Source organism: Oncorhynchus masou, unplaced genomic scaffold (assembly GCF_036934945.1).
Source record: "Oncorhynchus masou masou isolate Uvic2021 unplaced genomic scaffold, UVic_Omas_1.1 unplaced_scaffold_2138, whole genome shotgun sequence".
Lineage (NCBI taxonomy): Eukaryota > Metazoa > Chordata > Actinopteri > Salmoniformes > Salmonidae > Oncorhynchus > Oncorhynchus masou.
In genome coordinates, this window is record NW_027008615.1 from 68,431 (window position 1) to 84,866 (window position 16,436).

The window sequence follows — 16,436 nt, forward strand, 5'->3', positions numbered from 1 at the left end:
TGAGCCTGAAGGTAGAGATGGGGCAGTTCTTCTTGCTGCACCGTAAGTAAACACCATTGTCTTGTAGTGGATGTGAGCTTCGACTGGAAGCCAGTGGAATGTACGGATGAGCAGGGTGACATTGGGGAACTTGGGAAGGTTAAAACACCCAGACGGACTGCAGTGTTCTAGATAAGTTTAGAGGTGACCCATCATTCAGGGCAGGTGAGCCACCTGTTTTGAGCCCCACTGTTTTAGCAATAAAAAAGTGTGGAAAAAATTATATGTTTGCAACAATGTAAAAAAAAACATATATTGAGTTATTAACAAAGCCACATACAAATGGCAGGGTAGCCTAGTGGTTAGAGCGTTGGACTAGTAACCGGAAGGTTGCAAGTTCAAACCTCCGAGCTGACAAGGTACTGTCGTTCTGCCCCTGAACAGGCAGTTAACCCACTGTTCCTAGGCTGTCATTGAAAATAAGAATTTGTTCTTAACTGACTTGCCTAGTTAAATAAAGGTAAAATAAAAACATGGTCTCTTTTTTTGTTTTCTTGAGTAAGGCAGCTCCAAAATGCAGGTCTTTCAGCCAAGCTCATTGCCTTCTGTGGAGGTGGGGCAAGCCAGGAGAAAATATGGAACGATGTGCCGTGATTGGCTCAGTGTTCTGTCATTCATGGGGACAATACGTCACTGCCAAGTCTAAGGGTAGAACTTGAAAATTCAAGCCCCTTGGGTGCTGCCATAGAGTTACATTAGAAGTGCCAGTGGTAAGTTGTTGTGACTATGCTGTTGGGTCAGCTTTATGTAGGACCTAACAGTTTGTGGGCACCATTATTGTGCAATTAATGTATTGTTTAGTATTGTGTTGTGTAGTGGCTTTGCTGGAATGCATCCCACTTTTTAATGTTTTAAATTTAATCATTATTTAACTAGTCAAGTCAGTTAAGAACAAATTCTTATTTACGATGACGGACAAACCCGGACGATGCTGGGCCAATTGTGCGCTTCCATATGGAACTCACAATCACGGCCTGATGTGATTCAGCCTGAATTCGAACCAGGGACTGTAGTGATGTCTCTTGCACTGAGATGCAGTTTCTTAGACAGCTGCGCCACTCGTGGGACCTTAAAAGGTTTGCGCCCAACGTGGGGCAGGAGTTTGACAGCACAAGCGGGGAGCCCAGCCAACAGAGATTTGAGAAATGTTTTGGTATTCTTCCCCAGATCTGTGCCTCACCACAAACCTGTCTCGGACCTCGATGGACAATTTCTTTGACCTCAATGCTTGGTTTTTGCTCTGACTTGCAATGTCAACCGTAGGACTTTATATAGACAGGTGTGTTCCTTTTCCAATCATGTCCAATCATTTGAATTTACCACAGGTGGTAAATCCAGTCAAGTTGTAGAAACATCTCAAGAATCATCAATGGAAACAGGATGATTTGGCATCAATTTTCTCAGGTCAAAGGGTCTGAATACTTATGCAAATTAAGGTATTCATTTTTATAAATTTGCTTAAAAATGTGCTTTGTCATTATGGGTTATTGTGTGTATATTGATGAGGGGTAAAAAAATGCATTTAATCAATTTTCGAATAAGGCTGGAAAGTATAATGCCCTGTATATGCTTTAAACTACACATTTAAGGAACTGAAGTGATAAACACAATGGCATAATGGAAAATGCATGTCCAATGGTTCGCTGTATTAGTATTACCCACATTAAAACACCTAGGTAGAGCAGTGGTTCTCTCGGTATTAGTATTATCTCTGTATTACCCAGATTAAAACACCTAGGTAGAACAGAGAGGACAGAGCATGTGGCTTTGCAACACACAAGTATTTCATCTCCACACTGGGATGATTTTAACAGTGCAACGCCACACAGGCCTCATGCCTCTCAGGTAGGAGAATACCAGATTTTAATGAATAAAAAACACAAAACTAATGAAGGAACACACAGTCACCAACAATATATCCCTGGCGACAATACTTTCAACTGGCTCAGCTCGCTGTTACAGTACAGCACCACCAAATTCCATTTTTTAAGTAACCAACTGTCTTAAGTAACCATAAAAACGTAACGTATCATACTATTTTCAGTCCCAGATTTATATTTGCTATGTTACATTTAGTCTATGAGATGAGGCTGCTCCTTGACCTACATGATGCACATGCAGTTCAAGAGGTGTGTTTTCCCTTCAGCATCTTCATGTGGCATAAGCTCACCCACCTCACAGCATGAATCTAAAATGGTTAATAACCTTGGCTGTGAGTATTGGGGAAAATCAGACTCCAAGGCAATTACTTGACAAATTCAATGGATGTTTTGTTTACAAACTTGATGAGTAAATTGTAAAAAAATATATGTTTTTTTAATTAAGTGACTTCGCTATGGGGCCGTCAATGGGAGTTGGGCCGTGCTTCAGCTGAACTGCAGTACTGAAGATGCCCTCTGAGCACAGTGGAAAGCATGCTTACAGACTGGAAGCCTGGCCCCTTGATCCGAGAAGGGTGTAATTGCAGACCGCAAATAGGGGCGTTCTCTGATATCGGGTGTTTAACGATATCATGTTTGCAACAATTGATGCTCCCCATTGGTACGTGGCCGTTTCTTTTGCTTTGAGACAACAGTTGTTTTCCACTGTAGCTAACCCTAACCTTAATTTCAGTCTCCTAACCGCCACTTGAATTATCATAACCTGCCATGTTAGTTATCCAAACCTGCTTTGTAAACAAATCCCTAACCCTCAACCTTTTCCTAACGTTAACCTCAGTCTCCTAACCTGCCACTTTAATTATCCTAACCTGTTATGTAAAGCTATTTGCCTAGTTAAATAAAAAATATAAAACAATTTTTTTACCAAATAGTCTCCGTCAGTTTCATAACACTGGAACTGACCAATGGCATGTATAAAAAATATATATCAGGGAACATCCACAAAAATAAACTGTACAGTAGTTATCATACTGGGAGGCGCAGGAAATAGTTTAAAGAGCGATTGGTGCTGAGGAAGCTATGGCAGTGGATGTCCCCACAGCCTGTTGAGATTCATAACGTCGTTCACCAGTTGAAGGATACCGATTGTAAAGATTAATTGTACGTGCGGTATCAAAAGTAAATGTTATTGCTAAAATATACTTAAGTATCAAATGTAAAATAAATCATTTCAAATTCATTATATTAAGCAACCGATTTTCTTGTTGTTTAAATGTACGGATAGTCAGGGGCACACTCCAACACTCAGACAGAGTGCATTTCTAAATTCGCTCCGATTTCAGAGGACTCTCGTCTGAGTCCCAGAGGGCAGAATAATAATATTCAAGGGAATACGCCGGTGTCAGTAAACGTCGGCAAAAAAAACGTAATTAAATTGTTGCCTGTAGCACATTTGAAGTCACCAATGCTCTGGATAACATGAACACAGCCTAACCAGCTCTTTTAAGGCGAGTAAAATGGTCAAGGTTCTCTGATTTGTATTGGAATTAGCAAGCAAGCAAGCCAATGTTAACCAGTTATCTTGGATGCTTGACTGCCGTTGTGAGGTCAGAACGCTTGAATCAACCCTCCTCCTCCGCCAGAGCGTCCAGTGTGGCTCTGAACGCTCCGAGAGCGATACGAACTGACAGTCTGACAACGCTCTGAATTTACGAACGCCCAAGCGCACTCTGGCACTCCAGATTGAATTTAAGATCACACCCATAATTTACAAACAAAGCATTTGTTTTTAGTGAGTCCGCCAGATCAGATACAGTAGGGATGCGTGAATTGAACAATTTTCCTGTCCTGCTAATCATTCAAAATGTAACGAGTACTTTTGGGTGTCAGGGAAAATGTATGGAGTAGAAAGTACATTATTTTCTTTAGGAATGTGGTGGAGTAAAAGTAGAAGTTGTCAAAAGTAAAGTACAGATACCCCCCCAAAAAAACTACTTATGTAGTACTTAAAATACTTGTACTTGAGTACTTTACACCACTGATTGCAGGGAATACTGACTAAAGATGTTCCTCCCTACGAGGCCCATGAGACTGTGTAGGGATGTGATTTGAATAGGACTGTGACTGAAGATGTTCCTCCCTACGAGGCCCATGAGACTGTGTAGGGATGTGATTTGAATAGGACTGTGACTGAAGGAGTGGGATGTTGTTATTTATCTATTTTTGTATTTTGTTTGATGTCGTTGTTCCCCCTCCCCTTTTCCGAAATGGACATGTATTTGTTTCTACAGTTTACTAACCGTACAGTAGGTGGCGGCAGACACGTTATATTTGTGTAAATGTCAGTATACCAGAGAAGAAGATGACGCTGTTGCACCGTTGAAGTGGGGAACAGGAAGTTCCGGGTAGAAAACGACGAACTGTGCTGTTATGGCGATAGGGGTTGTGTCCGTTTCAAATGTATTATTGTAGGTAAGTAATAGCACGTTTAAACTTTCTAATGTCGAAAGAATATATCATGCTAGGTAACAAATCCGTCAATGTATTATCACGTTCGGTAAAGGTTGTAATGGTATGTGTTGTTTTGGGGTCAAACCGAGTGAGTGAAGAACGTGATTAAAATCTATTTTACAAGTCACATAGACAAACCCAATGTTTATCTGAGTGTATGTACATAATTTCGTCAAAGTAATTTCATAAAGATTCCACTTGAGTTCGTTTTTACATGTTCTTGGTTTTGTGTAAAATGTTGTTTATGAGCTGGTAAATAGTCTCGTTCGAACCGTCCTCTCGCGAGTTTACAAACACTTTCGTTAATGTAAGCTCACGAGATCAGGATGGTTCGGACGAGGCGAGTCAAATGGCGCCTTCAACGGTTTCGGTCGTCTTTCTTGGAGTTTGCTCGTGGTGAAATGGCGACGTGATTGAGTGTCAAAATAGAGGGAAGCTCACTGAAGTCATCCTTCACAATTTGGAGAGAGAGGCCAACTGCATGGAATGGCGTCGATTAATGCGGATGAATGGGAGCACGTGTCAAACTCATTCCATGGAGGATCAAATGTCTGCGGGTTTTCGCCCCACCCTTGTACTTGACTAATGAATTAAGGTCACTAATTAGTGAGGAACTCCCCTCAACTGATTGTCTAGGTTTTAATTGAAAGGAACAAACTCAAACTTGCGGAGACTCGGCCCTCAATGGAATGAGTTTGACACCCCTGAAACAATGGAAAAGGAGAGAGTTTGAGAAGCAACAGCTGTGCTGGAATGCGATCAATGTGGGGACAGTTCTGATATGGAGCGGAGGATGAGGGCCTAGTATGTGAATGGTCTGTAGTGGAAAAACAGAGATAATGATACGGGAAGCAGTGGTGCATGTAGTATAGAAACTCTAAAGAGGCCCCTGGTAGGGAACTAGAGTAATAACGTGTCACGGTGGAAAGTTGGGATGGTGTTTGAGGAGACCACAGGGCCTCATTTACACCCTGATTAACCAAGGCCATAAAAAGAGAGGTGAAGTTAAACTGGGCCACATCCATGTAAATGAGAATGTTCTCAACTAGCCTACCTGGTTAAATGAAAAATTGAAAATGTCCGATTGTTAGTATCTTGTGCTAGTCATTTTCAGCAAGGGAAGATTCTTTATTTGGAAAATCATAATGGGATGAAGCTCAGAAGCCATCTAAATTGAAGTGAGTAATAATCTCTGAGGTCCTAATATCTATGTCCATGGATGATATTGTTAAAGAACATGTGAAGGGAGACAGAGTGGTTGAAGCCTAAAGGTTGATCAGTAGGAAAGAGGGTTAAAGAAGTGAAAGCTTATCATTGCTGTTGAGATGTTAGAGGGTTTTGTCTGGAAAAGTACAGAATAGGATTCCTTTGCTTCAATGTCAGTGATTTTGACCCAGCCTCATCAACCAACCAATCAAATGTATTTATAAAGCCCTTCTTACATCAGCTGATGTCACAAAGTGCTGTACAGAAACCCAGCCTAAAACCCCAAACAGCAAGCAATGCAGGTGTAGAAGCACAGTGGCCAGGACAAACTCTCTAGAAAGGCCAGAACCTAGGAAGAAACCTTGAGAGGAACCAGGCTATGAGGGGTGGCCAGTCTTCTTCTGGCTGTGCTGGGTGGAGATTATAACAGAACATGGCCATAAGGTTGCAACAGGTCAGCACCTCAGGAGTTAATGTCAGTTGGCTTTTCATAGCCGATCATTGAGAGTATCTCTACCGCTCCTGCTGTCTCTAGAGAGTAGAAAACAGCAGGTCTGGGACCGGTAGCACGTCCGGTGAACGGATCAGGGTTCCATGACAGCAGGCAGAACAGTTGAAACTGGAGCAGCAACAGTGAATCATCACAGTGTTTTTAAATGCCAAAGAATGGGACATGTAGCTGTTGAGTGAAAAGATGTGCCAAGTGTGGTGGGGAACATGATTACAGTGAATGTTGGAGCAATGTGACGGTGAAGTGTTGTAATTGTGTGGAGGACACACAGAGCAGCATATGGTGGATGCCAGGTGCAGAGAGATGCTCAGAGATACAGAATCCGTCATGATGTATCATATGCAGAGGCTGTAAGACAGACTGGTGGAACTACAGTGCCGACTAATGGAACTTCCATGGTTGGTCCCGTAGTAAGAGAACCTACTGTCAGACTGATGGAGCTTCCATGGCTGGTCCCGTAGTAAGAGGACCTACTGTCAGACTGATGGAGCTTCCATGGCTGGTCCCGTAGTAAGAGGACCTACTGTCAGACTGATGGAGCTTCCATGGCTGGTCCCGTAGTAAGAGGACCTACTGTCAGACTGATGGAGCTTCCATGGCTGGTCGTAGTAAGAGGACCCTGTCAGACTGAAGAGGACCTACTGTCAGACTGATGGAGCTTCCATGGCTGGTCCCGTAGTAAGAGGACCTACTGTCAGACTGATGGAGCTTCCATGGCTGGTCCCGTAGTAAGAGGACCTACTGTCAGAACTGGTCTTTCTACTAGTCCTGACATGGTTTCGAGGCCTGTTCAGAAATCTTGTGCCCATAAATGCACTGTGACAAAGGATACTTAAATAGTGAATAATATGTACTTCATAGATTTCATTGGTAAGGTTATCAACAACCTGGATTGTGTAAAGCAGAAATACCAGGTTTTAAGTTGTCTTGTAAACTGCAGCAGAGTTGTTGGTGATAACAGATGTTACTGTTGGCATGGTTTTTGATAATCTGGATAACCTGGGGGTGATTGTCTCAGCATGATATAAACCCCAATGTTTGCAAACACAGAAAGGGATATATTGATATATATTGAAGTTTATTGGGGGGTGTGGGAGGGTTTTGGGGGAAGGGGAGGGTGTGGTAGAAGTTAATAGGGATTTCTTGGTTTATTTTCTTAGTACAGAATTAGACAGACATGCACCTTAAATGTTTGTTTACGGACCTCCATGATACCATAGGAGGTCTGCATCAACGGACTTCAGTGCAGGTAGTGCCTCATCAGAGAAAGAACATTTCAGTTGCTCTACAGTTTTGAAGGCGAGTGTATTGATTATCAGTTTTTTACATGTGTACTAATAGTCAGACACTGATCATTCTTACTATGGTGTGAACGGGAAATAAAATTGTTTTTTGTGAGTGAAATAATACAGGGAAGACAAGGTTATTCATAAAAATTGTACATAGTTCTGCCTAGATCATACTGCAATCTTGTACTAAATGGTTTTTGAGTCATTTATGCATTTATGTTGTGCAATTTAAAATGTGTACTTTGTCTAATGTGAATGAATGTTTTGTCAAGGATAAGCTACCTGATCTACTGAAATGAGATAATTGAACAAGAAAAAAGAGAACAAAAGAGAAATATGTTATTACAGAATAAAGTGCCAGAACTGTCAAGAAAATTACTTTTGTGTCTGTTCGTCTTTATTACTACAGGCCGACTCAGATTAAGTCTGAGGCCATTAACATAAACAGCGAGGTCAAACCGACAGTCACTGGGTCCTGATAGTGACAGTGGAGCCCAGTTTGCTCTGCAGGGTCCAGAGATGGCATCAGTGAAGCTGGAAGACTGCAGTCAAACACTGGAGCTGAATGTCAACATTAAAGATGAAGAGGAGGAGATTGGTACATCTGTTAGTCATGGTAAGAGCAAGTTCTATCTACAGTGCATTCAGACATTCAGACCCTTTGACTTTTTCCACAATTTGATATGTTATTATTATTCTGAAATGGATTAAATTGTAGTTATCAATCTACACAATGCCCCATAATTCCTAAGCAAAAACAGGTTTTTAGAAATGTTTGCAAATGTAATGTTGAAGCCCCTTTGGCAGAGATTACAGCCTCTTCTTGGGTATGACGCTACAAGCTTGGCACACCTGTATTTGGAGTTCCTCCCATTCTTTGTCAGGTTGGATGGGGAGTGTCACTGCACAGCTATTTTAAGTTCTCTCCAGAGATGTTAGATTGGGTTCAAGTCCGGCCTCTGGCTGGGCCCCTCAAGGACATTCAGATACTTGTCCTGAAGCCACTCCTGCATTATCTTGGCTGTGTGCTTAGGGTCGTTGTCCTGTTGGAAGGTGGAACTTCACCCCAGTCTGAGGTCCCAAGTACTCTGGAACCGGTTTTATAACAAGGATCTCAATGTTCTTTGCTCCGATCATCTTGCCCTCAATCCTGACTAGCCTCCCAGTCCCTGCCACCACCATGCTTTACCGTAGGGATGGTATTGGCCAGGTGATGAGCGGTGCCTGGTTTCCTCCGGATGTGATGTTTGGCATTCAGGTCAAAGAGTTTAAACTTGGTTTAATCAGACCAGGGAATCTTCTTTCTCATGGTCTTCATCTTTTAGGTGCCTTTTGGCAAGCTCCAAGCGGGCTGTCATGTGTCTTTTACTGAGGAGTGGCTTCCGTCTGGCCACTCTACCATAAAGCCCTGACTGATGGAGTGCTGCAGAGATTGTTGTCCTTTTTGAAGGTTCTTCCACCTCCCCAGAGGAACTCTGGAGCTCTGTCAGTGATCATCAGCTTCTTCGTCACCTCTCTGACCAAGGCCCTTCTCTCCCAATTGCTCAGTTTGGCTGGGTGGCCAGCTCTAGGAAGAGTCTTGGTGTTTCAAAACAAATTATATTTAAGAGTGACGGAAGCCACTGTGTTCTTGGGGACCTTCAATGTTGCAGAAATGTTTTGGTACCCATCCCCAGATCTGTGGCTTGACACAATTCTTGGGGCTCTACGGAAAATTCCTTGAACCTCATGGCTTGGTTTTTGCTCTAACATGCACTGTCAACTGTTGAACCTTTATATAGACTGGTGTGAGCCTTTCCAAATCATGTCCAATTAATTTAATTTACCATAAGTGGACTCCAATTAAGTTGTAGAAACAGCTCAAGGATGATCAATGGAAACAGAATGCACCTGAGCCCAATTTTGAGTCTCATAGCAAAGGGTCTGAATATGTACCCAAATAAGGTATTTCTGTTTTTTACATTTAGTACATTTGCAAACATTTTCTAAAAACCTGTTTTCGCTTTGACATTATGGGGTATTCTGTGTGAGTATTTTTTTGTATTTAATCTATTTAAAAATAAGGCTGTAATGTGTGGAAAAAGTAAAGGGGTCTGAATACTTTCCGAATGCACTTTAAGTTGTGACTTGCGCTACTAATGCACATGACGGCACAAACACATTTCGTGAAAGTATGATGTTTTTGTTTGGTTATTATGGACAAGAGAACATTTTTATTTGTCAAACGGCAGTCAAGCATATGTCACCATGTCACCAGAACCTCTAGGGACTCCCCATCCCGCATGAGGGAGCGTAATCATGGACTGACACTAATTAGCATAACGCAACGGACATAAATATTCCTACTCATGAAAATCACAAGTGAAATATATTGAGACACACTTAGCCTTTTGTTAATCACCCTGTCATCTCAGATTTTAAAAATATGCTTTACAGCCAAAGCTTGACAAGCATTTGTGTAAGTTTATCGATAGCCTAGCATAGCATTTTGTCCAGCTAGCAGCAGGTAACTTGGTCACGGAAATCAAAAAAGCAATCAAATTAAATCGTTTACCTTTGAGCTTCGGATGTTTTCACTCACAGGACTCCCAGTTAGATAGCCAATGTTCCAAAAATATTATTTTTTTGTAGGCGAAATAGCGCAGTTTGTTCTTCACGTTTGGCTGAGAAATCACCCGGAATTTGAAGTCACAAAACACAGAAAAATATTCCAAATTAGCTCCATAATATCGACAGAAACATGGCAAACGTTTATAATCAATCCTCAAGGTGTTTTTCAAATATCTATTCGATAATATATCAACCGGGGCAGTTGTCCACCGTTTTTCAGTAGGACCAATTGGAGTAATGGCTATCTCTGTATTTTACGCGAGAACCACTCTGGGAGCCATCAGGTGACCAGTTGCGCAATGTAGCCGCTTCCGGGTATTCTTCAACATAAATGCGTAAAACTACGTCACAATGCTGTAGGCACCTTGGGGAATACGGAGAAAAAGTAATCTGGTTGATAGCCCATTCACTGCTCAATAGGGATGCATTGGAACGCAGCGCTTTCAAAACATGAGGCACTTCCGGATTGGGTTTTTCTCAGGATTTTGCCTGCAACATCAGTTATATATATTTTTACAGAAAGTTTTGGAAACTTTTGAGTGTTTTCTATCCTAAGCTGTCAATTATATGCGTATTCTAGCATCTTGTCCTGACAAAATATCCCGTTTTACTACGGGAATGTTATTTTTCCAAAAAATGAAAATACTGCCCCCTTGTCACAAGGTTTTAAGACCCTCGATATTTATTGGAACGGAGTATCAAGATAACCTTGCACTTTCACCAAGCTATGAAGTTAATCATGTTATTTAATCTAATAAACTGCGTGGTTTTTGGAGCGGTAGTGGGAGGACCACACACCGTATCATCGCGTGATTCCCAAGTTTGCTTCCATATGATGGTTATTATAGCAATATTTACGCATAAAGCCGTTTACATTGCCATTTCTCTCATAATATATTTAATCGCCTACCTAACTATATGTATAGAAAGTATAGTACCTGTCAAATTGGAATCATTATTTTGTCATAATCTGGTATGATCTATCGTCATTATGTCTAACATAGGTTGTGATATAGTTTTCAGTGATTTGACCCACACGCACCGCTCGCTACTGCTACTCATGTGAAGCTGGGATACGTAAAATACGCAGTGAGAGTTTAGTGAATAAGCCGGTGCTGTGAAGAACTTGGTAAAAGCATGGTCATGTATGGCGGAGTGTGTGCCGATTGAATCAATATGTAATTGAAGAATCTGATGTACGGTGTAGCAATTGAGGTAGAATTCCCAGAGTGCCCTGCTAGGGTGAAGGACATTGCAGTAGCAAGGATCTGGGCTGTACAGCAGGTCTCCGACTGGACGGGAAGTAGTTGAAGGCGCGAGGGTAGCTGTGGAAGCTATGGCAGTGGATGCTCCGCAGCCTGTAGAGATTCAGAATGTCGTTCACCAGTTGAGGGATACTGATTGTAACGAATGTGGATTTTGTGGCATTTATTGTGCAGGTGATTTAATTGTACTGCCCAAACGAACAATAAGTTTAAGAAACGTCTTGTTTGTTGTTGTTGTTGTAATTGTATGTGCGGCTGAAAGGTTTTTGAAATGAACAGCCGAAGCATTGCAGGGAATCCTGACTGAAGGCGTTCCCCACTCCCAGACCCCGAGACTGTGTAGGAATGTGATTTGGATTGGACTGTGACAGGAGGAGTGGGATAAGTTTTTATTTACTATCTATTTTCGTAGTTTGTCTGTTTCCAATTTGTAAGTCGCTCTGGATAAGAGCGTCTGCTAAATGACTTAAATGTAATGTAAATGTTTCCCCCGCTTTTCTGGAATGGACATTACCCCCCCAGTTCACTAACTGTGCAGTAGGTGGCAACACACATTGAATTTGTGTGGACGAAACAGGAACTTCCGGGCAGGCGCACGCCATTCTTAAGAATAAAGAAATCGCCAGAACTCTAATGTTAATATGATAACTTTTTTGTCTCCGTTTTAAGTGTACGGCTACAGGTATGTAATAGCGTGTTCAAACTTTCGAAAGAACTTGTCATAACATGCCAGGTAACCAATCGGTGTCATCATGTTTGGTAAAGGTTTTAATTGTAACGGTATGTCTTGTTTTTCTGTCAAACCGAGTGAGTGAAGAACGTGCTAAAACTATTTTACAAGTCACATAAGTTAGCTAGATACTTTGGGTTTGAGTGAATGTACGAGATCTCGTCAAGATAACTAAATAAACAACATTTATTTGAGATTTCTGAGTTCGTTTGACGTGTTATTGGTTTTGTATACACGTCATTACGTCAACGGACTTCAGTGCAAGTAGTGCTGTTCAGGAGCCTTTTGGTCCCAGACTTGGCTTGGCGCTGAATGTATCAGTTGTCTACATGTGTACTAATATTAAGACACATTCAGTTGTATCTATCTTTATCTATAAATGTTGCTGTGGTGTGAATTGGAAATACAATTGGTTTCTGATTGAAACAATACAGTGAAGACAAGGTTATTCAGGAAAATAGTACATAGTGCTGCCTAACACATACCGCAACCTTGTACTACATGGTTTTTGAGTAATTTATTTTAATTCAGGAGATCTATAGGTTAAGTGCACTAACGTTGTGTAATTTAAAGTGTGCAATTTGTCTAATGTGAAATTATGTAATGTTTTGTCAATGCTTAGCTACCTGATCTATTGAAATTAGATCATTAATATTATAGATTTTTAGAGAATAAAGAATGTGCCGGAACTGTCAAGACTAACCATTCTCCTTATTACTACAGCCCGACTCAGATTAAGTCTGAGGCCGGTAACATCAACAGTGACGACAAACCAAGCCTGCCACTCTCCTTCCACACTGAGTCCAAACCTACAGTCACTGGGTCCTGAGTGTGACAGTGGAGCCCAGTTTGCACTGCAGGATCCAGAGATGGCATCAGTGAAGCTGGAAGACTGCAGTCAAACACTGGAGCTGAATGTCATCATTAAAGATGAAGAAGAGGAGGAGAAGATTGGGGGATCTGTTAGTCATGGTAAGAGCAAGTTCTATTCATAAGTTATGACCCAGTCTATTGCTAGGTTGAATTCTGTAATTCTGACATCACACATCCCTGAATAACTCAAGACTTCACAGCGAAGCAATGTTTTTAAAAACTGCCTGCCGATGCCCACACATTGTCTCAAGAATGTTGAACATTTATAATACCCTCAATCACTAAGTTAGGCATACCTCATTTCAAAATAGGCCATGGCATCATCACTGTCAATATTGAATGATAATTCTTCACGTTTTACCAGTGAAATGACCAAGCTGCGTCTGCATGCCAATCGTTTGATCTCAATCAGTTTCATGGGAATATGCATTTAAGTCTTCTTGGATTACTGTTTTGGTGAGCAAATTAGAGCAGATGGTGTTAAATTATATAGACTTCCTGTATTTTGTTTTAATCAAAGCACATTCTGCCTAATGGCGCGGGCTGTTGAGTTTGGGACGATTCAGCAAACCATCCTAAAATCTCCTAAGAAATTAGGTGTTTTTGTAACAATAATGTTATGCTATACTATTTGGCTACGTGGACTACTAATTAAATAAAGGTTCATAATAATAGTTAGGCTCTTTATGAGCATTAGCTGCTACTTCTCTCAATCCCGTTTTTAAAAGTCTCCCTGTGTGACATTCCTTGACACCAACCAGAAATGTATCCTTGGCCAAATATTCCCAGATTTTCATAAAAACAGCCGAACATGTTCTCTCGTTTCTGCGTCACCAAATGTTGTGTGAGACAAAAGAGAAGGCGAGGTGAGCATCAATCACTAGTTCGGTGCAGCAGACTGCAGGGGTGTAGTGCTGCAAGTGATGAGCCACCACAATGGTGTTTGTTTAGTAAAGTTAGATCAATGTCTTGGACGATCACCTAATGATTAACTAGGCAAGTCAGTTAAGAACAATTCTTATTTACAATGACGGCCTTCGGGGTAACAGTGGCCGTCATTGTAAATAATAATTGGTTCTTAAATTACTTAGTTAAATAAAGTTTAAATGTAATAAAAAATAATAATAATATATATAAGGACATCAGTCAATTGAAATGAATTAGGCCCTACCCTGTAGATTTCACATGACTGTGCAGGGGTGCAGCCATAGGTGGGCCTTGGAAGGCATAGGCCCACCCACTTGGCAGCCAGACCCACCTCAGGTCCTGGGCTGACGTTGTTACACGTGGTCTACGATTGTGAGGCCGGTTGCACATACTGCCAAATACTCTAATAGGACGTTGGAGGCAGCTTATGGTAGAGAAATGAACATTCAATTCTCTGGCAACAGCTCTGGTCGACATTCATGCAATCAGCATGCCAATTGCACGCTCCCTCAACTTGAGACCACTATGGTGTGTGACAAAACTGTACATTTTAAAGTGTCCTTTTATTGTCCCCAGCACAAGGTGCAACTGTGTAATGATGCCATTTAATAATCAGCTTCTTGATATGCCACACCTGTCAGGTCGATGGATTATCTTGGTAAAGGGGAAATGCTCACTAACAGGGATATAAACATATTTGTGCACACAATTTGAGAGAAATAAGCTTTTCTTGTATTGGACAATTTTGAGATGTTTTTATTTCAGCTCATGAAACATAGGACCAACACTACATGTTGCATTTATATATATTTTTCAGTGTAGTTAGACAATACTGTCCTCTCCATGTTCAGCTGAATTTAGCATGAAAAGGATTTGAGAAATAGGGTCTAGGCCTACGTCTCGTTTTGCGCTGCACAGAATATCAGATCTCAACAACGATTGGAGAAGTGTTGAACATAACCAGTAGACTACCACATCCTGACGATTTCTATCGGATACATATATATTTACTATTTTTATATTTATCTAGTTGTAGAAACATCTCAAGGATGATCAATTGAAACAGGATGCACCTGAGCTCAATTCAAAAGTTTGTGGTCACTTAACCTCTCTGGTACAAGTGAGACGGTAGCGTCCCACCTCGACAACAGCCAGTGAAATTGCAGGGCGCCAAATTCAAAACAGTAATCCTATAATTGAAATTCCTCAAACATAGAACTATTATACACCATTTTAAAGATAAACTTATTGTAAATCCAGCCACAGTGTCTGATTTCAAATAGGCTTTATGGTGAAAGCACACCAAATGATTATTTTCGGTCAGCACCTCGTCACAGAAAACAAGACAGCCATTTTCCAGCCAAGGAGAGAGCTCACAAAAGTCAGAAATGGCATTAAAATGAATCACTAACCTTTGATGATCTTCATCAGATGGCACTCATAGGACTTCATGTTACACAATACATGTATGTTTTGTTCGATAAAGTTCATATTTATATCCAAAAATCTCAGTTTACATTGGCGTGTTTTGTTCAGAAATGCATTGTCTCAAACAAACATCCGGTGAAAGTGCAAAGAGCCACATCAAATTACAGAAATTTACATTTTGCGATTGTTAGGTCAGCACCTAGCCACAGAAACCTATACAGCCATTTTCCAGCCAAGTAGAGGGCTCACAAAAGTCAGAAATAGCATTAACTGCCTTGTTCAGAGGCAGAACGACAGATTTTTACCTTGTCTGCTGGGGGATTTGATCTTGCAACCTTTCGGTTGCTCTAACAACTAGGCTACCTGTCACTCGGTATAGCCAGAAGAGGACTGGTCACCACTCTGAGCCTGGTTCCTCACTAGGTTTCTTCCTAGGTTCCTGCTTTCTATGGATTTCTTTTGTGGTCACTGTGCTTCTACATCTGCATTGCTTGCTCTTTGGGGATTTTAGGCTGGGTTTCTGTTAAGCACTTTGTGACAACTACTGATGTAAAAAGGGCTAAAAATACTTTTGACATGTATATCACACCAACTGACTGGTTATTCTGATGTTCACACAGGAGACCATGTTGAGACATTCTCTACATCCAGAGAGCAACAGCTGGAAGATCACAGAGCTAAGAGGTCTCACCACTGCCCACATTGTGAAGAGATTTTCCCATTTCTATCAAAGCTAAAAATACACCTAAAAATACACACAGGAGAGAAGCCTTACTCCTGCTCTGACTGTGGAAAATGCTTCAAAACATCAACGGTGTTAAAACTTCATCAGAGAACACACTCAGGAGAGAAGCCTTATTACTGCTCTGACTGTGGAAAACGTTTTAAAACATCAACTCAGCTAAACGTTCATCAGAGAACACACACAGGAGAGAGGCCTTTCTTCTGCCCTGACTGTGGAACTAGTTTCTCTCAACTTTCCCACTTAAAAACACATGAACGTATACATACAGGGGAGAAGCCTTATTACTGCCCTGACTGTGGAAAACGTTTTAAAACATCAAATGAGCTAAAAGTTCATCAAAGAATACATACAGGAGAGAAGCCTTACGTCTGCTCTGACTGTGTAAAATGCTTCACAACATCAACTGATCTAAAAGTTCATCA

The 16,436-nt window shown here is 41.2% G+C and overlaps 1 long non-coding RNA gene across 1 annotated transcript; it reads left to right on the forward strand.

The window, feature by feature from the left end:
• The first annotated feature begins 4,223 nt into the window (after positions 1–4,223).
• Positions 4,224–16,430, forward strand: LOC135532983 (uncharacterized). The gene is made up of 4 exons (XR_010454422.1): positions 4,224–4,391; positions 7,846–8,052; positions 12,765–13,013; positions 15,890–16,430. It is a non-coding gene; the product is annotated as an uncharacterized LOC135532983 (long non-coding RNA).
• Positions 16,431–16,436: the final 6 nt, after the last annotated feature.